The following is a 4,906-nucleotide window of genomic DNA, read 5'->3' on the forward strand; positions in this document are numbered from 1 at the left end:
TTAGGCAATAAACAGTGCAAATTTTCTGAAGAGTTCATATTCTCTCGGTCACAATGAATCGCACCCAGTATTATTTGTGAGCTTTTTTTTAAGGGAGGGTAGGATGTCAAACCCGCCCACTGGGAGCAGGAGGGCACCACAGGACATTTTAATTACCACTGTCCTGAATACAGGTTTGATGGCTTCCATTACAAAATATACACCTTTGAATTCCACAGAGCGAACTACAGTGGCGTATGATAGAAGAATGCTGTGTGAAGTGGCGTGGCACGGTACTTTGGCACACTTAAGGCCAAATGACATGTCTTACATTTCTTCGAAAATATATGTTTAATATCAAACTCTTCAGAAAAGTGTGCGCTACAAAATGAACATATTTCTGAAAAAGGAAGCACTCCGTCATCAGGCAACAAGTGGCCCATCGGGACCATCCGACCGCCATGTCATCCTCAGACGAGAATGCGGATAGCAGGGGCGTGTGGTCAGCACACCGCTCTCCTGGTCGTTATGATGGTTTTCTTTGAGCGGAGCCGCTACTGTGCTGCCCAGTAGCTCCTCGATTGGCATCACGAGGCTGAGTGCACCCCGAAAAATGGCAACAGCGCATGGCGGCTCGGATGGCCACCCATCCAAGTGCTGGCCACACCTGACAGCGCTTAACTTCGGTGATCTGACGGGAACCGGTGTATCCACTGCGGCAAGGCTGTTGCCCTATTTCTGAAAAACCGATTTTTAAATGTTTGACGTTCTATCTCAAACGATCGAGGAGGGGGGGGGGGACTATCTAGTTTTTGACCCGGTTGCCGTCGCCTCAATTGGCTGATACATGACGCGCGTGCTCCGAGGCACGTTTTCTTCTGCTGCAGTTAATTTGCTCTTGAAACACAATTTAGAGGAGTCCGTAATGAAAGCATACCTATTTTTCAAAACTTTTCTTTGGACTCCGTTGTCGTACTTGTGTTTATAATGGTCACCGGCGTCGTTCAGGTTTATACTGAAGTGTACATACGTTTATTCTTTTTACATGCATATTTCAAATTAGTTATATAAGAACGAATTTAGCATACCCTTTTTTTCTTTTAACAGATCTGAAGACGTTCTAAACTTGATCGACACATGTAATAATTATAAACACAGATGCGAAAATAGACTGCAACAGCATCTCTATACTCACAACGTCAGGTAACTTTACCTGCAAGTGTTTAAATAGCGAAGCCCATGAGCATCTAAGTGACGCGGGTGAAGCGAAAAAAGTATACTGAAGTGACAAGTCATGGGATAGCGATATGCACTTATAGAGATGGCGGTAGAACCATGTACACAAGGTATAAAAGGGCAGTGCATTAGCAGATCTGTCATTTGGACTCAAGTGATACGTGTGAAAAGGTTTCCCACGTGATTATGGCCGCACGTCGGGTATTAACAGACTTTCACGGCGGAGTGGTAGTTGGAGCTAGACGCATGAGATATTTCATTTCGGAAATCGTTATGGAATTCAATATTCCGAGATCCACAGCGTAAAGAGTGTGCCGAGAATACCAAATTTCAGGCATTACCTCTCACCACGGACAACGCAGTGGTCGACGACCTTCACTTAAAAAGGGAGAGCAGCGGCGTTTGTGTAGCGTTGCTAATGCTCACAGACAAGCAACACTACGTGAAATAGCCGCAGAAATCAATATGGGTCGTATGACGAACGTATCCTTTAAGAGAGTGCGGCGAAATTTTGCGTTATTGGGTTATGGCGGCAGACGACCAAAGCGAGTGCCTTTCGTAACAGCTCGACATCGCCTGCAGGGCCTCTCCTGGGCATATGAGCATATAGGCTAGACCCCAGACGACTGAAAAACCGTGACCTGGTCAGATGAGTTTCGATTTCAGTTGTTAGGAGCTGATAGTAGGGTTCAAGTGTGGCGCCGCACTCCAAGACGGCCTCAAGATGTCAAGGGGTCAAATTGTGCAAGCTGGTGGTGGGTGCATAATGGTGAGGGATGTGTTTATATGGAACGGAATGGCTCCTCTGGTCCAACTGAACCGATCATTGACTGGAAATGTTTATGTTATGCTACTTGGAGACCATCTGCAGCCATTAATGGCCTTCATGTTCCTAAACAACAACGAAATGCCACGATTGTTCGCGGTTGGTTTGAAGAACATTCTGGACGTTTAGAGAGAATGATCTGCCCACATCATCGCCTGATATGAATCGCATGGAACATTTATGGGACATAATCGAGATATCGGTTCTGGTTCAGTATTTCTGCAGGGGTCTTCTGACTTGTTGAGTCAATGCTACCCCGAGTTGCTACACTACGCCGGGCAAAAGGTTTTGTCACCTCACTGTGTGATCGGTTGAGTAACAGAGTGACGCGAGGCTAGCGAGGAACCCATTGTGATGAACACCGCAGGACTGAAATGCGTTGATATATTGTTAGAGCATGTAAAATAACATTTTTTGACAATACTGATGTTTTGACAATTCAGAAAATGAGAATCATCATCAAGAAAAGAGACTGAAAACAGAACAGCAAAAAATTGCGCGTTTATTTGCCGAAAGTGAACGGAAAGCCAGTGACACGAAATCCATTGTGTTATAAGTGTAATTTTATGAATACTTTGTCAGTTTCTGGCGAGTAATGCGTAAGTAACGCCTTTTGATTTCCAGCGTGACATTTGGCATGTTTTGAAAATACAGCAAATAGATGCTATTTGTAAAACAAAAAAATGGCTCTGAGCACTATGGGACTTAACTGCTGAGGTCATCAGTCCCCTAGAACTCAAAACTACTTAAACCTAACTAACCCAAGGACATCACACACATTCATGCCCGAGGCAGGATTCGAACCTGCGACCGTAGCGGTCGCGCGGTTACAGACTGTAGCACCTAGAACCGCTCGGCCACTCCGGCCGGCTTCGTAAAACAAACTGTGTATTTAGGATGATACATGTTTTTGTGTTATCCTTTCTGTCTCGGGCCCGAATTAAACAGGATAATCGGGAACTTGCTGCATTTATTACTTATCATCTGCCGTTCGAAAAATGGTTCAAATGGCTCTAAGCACTATGGGACTTAACATCTAAGGTCATCAATCCCCTAGACTTAGAACTACTTAAACCTAACTAACCTAAGGACATCATACACATCCATGCCCGAGGCAGGATTCGAAATTGCGACTGTAGTAGCAGCGCGGCCCCGGATTGATAGCGCCTAGAACCGCTCGGTTACAGCCGCCCGCCTGCCGTTCGACATCAACTGGGTATGCAGAGGTCTCGCCCTGACTTATGATCTCCAACTATACGCATTCACATTATGGTTCCTGCGTGTTTTTTAATGACATTATAAGATTGTCATCTTAATCTTTCCGTATCTTTCGAATACCTCAAAGAATATGAATATTTATGGAGTGAGCACAGCATATACTACTAACACCAAGACGAAATTATCATTTAAGGCTGGTGTGACACTGTTGTTTATATTTCGCGCTAAGGCATAAACTTCAGTTTTGTGCGTATTTTTTCTGTTTAATGCACATATGTTTATTAATAATAGCAATGGCTGAATTGTTGTTACTGCAAAGGAAATTCGAAATTCGTCAATGGATAGAAAGTTACTTCTCATAGGCAAGTACCTCAAAGGTTTAAGTATAGTCATCATACTAGTAAGAGGTGCTTTCTGTGTCGATTAACATCGAGACAATAAAGAAGGCAAAAAACTGTACCGTTTCATTAAGTAACTGTAATGCCATGTATTTACGAGACAAGTACAAGAAGAACTGGACAGTGTGGGGGTGCGAAACCTGTCAGTCTATTAAATTTATACGATGTTCACATGCAGATAAAATTTGTATAGACATTCTGACTCATTAGGTCAGAATTACACAGATTTCCAAAGCACTTCTTATTTTAAGGTAGGAAACTATAGTAGCTACTAGTGCTTATGACGTGGTCAGTGAGTATACGCGATTAATATTGTAGCTAACCTAAGTGGCTGAGTGAGTCCGCCTTCTGCGTCGTAGCAGCTCGTAAGTGCCTAATGCTCCGGCCGCGTTCCGTTAGCGATAGCTTTATTTACATCTGTGAGGATCCAGATAGCAGTGTATTGCTTACTACAGATCAAGATGGCTCTTTCCTAGCGCAAGGCGACAATCAGGTTCACGTTCACTGCGCAATATACAAGACCGAAACCACATGAAATCGAACGTTTAATGGGCGATGTCGTAAAGCTAGATCCACGGGAGATGATAGGGCTCCACCCGTCTATAGTGTGGAGCGTAGTACACGTCAAATTTAAAGACGAAGCAACGTGCAACAGTCTCATTCGTCGATCCACCAACGGTTATCGTTTTTGCCACTCTGACGGGAACGTGTCGATAGGAGGTTGTCGCGCCATCGTAATTTACGGTGGTCAACCGAGGACCTGCTCTGGCTGCGGGCAGGAATGTCTCCTCCGAACTCACTGTCTTCGGCGACGTCTTGTACAATTTCCTCGGGACACCAGCACCTACCACAGCAGATGACATTTCTGCCTATTATGTATGTGGAAGAACTTGGGCGACGTGCGTGACAAGCCGCTGCCTAAGGAGCCTATCATACGAGTATCGCCCACGATCTCACGTCATCGAGGGCGTAGATGATTTTATCACACCAACAGCCAGATGCCCCAAAACAGCTGCAGAGTGAACGTCTTCCCACGCTCCCATCGAACCCATCTTCACATGTGAAAGTGGATCCCTCTGCAGAAGTGGACGCGCGACTACGAAAACAGCCGTCGCCGACGAAGACGAGCAGCACAAGCGAGGTGGCCAACAAGATAGCGGGAATGATCAAGACCCGTCTCCACCGACTGACAAGGACGATTTCCCATCGACACACCTTTGCTGTACACCATAGACGAGCTGAATCTCAA

General features: G+C 45.1%; 1 pseudogene; it reads right to left on the reverse strand.

Annotated features, from left to right (window-relative positions):
* Positions 1 to 593: 593 nt before the first annotated feature.
* LOC126096162 (5S ribosomal RNA) lies at positions 594 to 711 on the reverse strand (annotated as a pseudogene).
* Between the last annotated feature and the right edge of the window lie 4,195 nt (positions 712 to 4,906).

Source organism: Schistocerca cancellata, chromosome 1, assembly GCF_023864275.1.
Source record: "Schistocerca cancellata isolate TAMUIC-IGC-003103 chromosome 1, iqSchCanc2.1, whole genome shotgun sequence".
In the NCBI taxonomy this organism is placed as follows: Eukaryota; Metazoa; Arthropoda; class Insecta; order Orthoptera; family Acrididae; genus Schistocerca; species Schistocerca cancellata.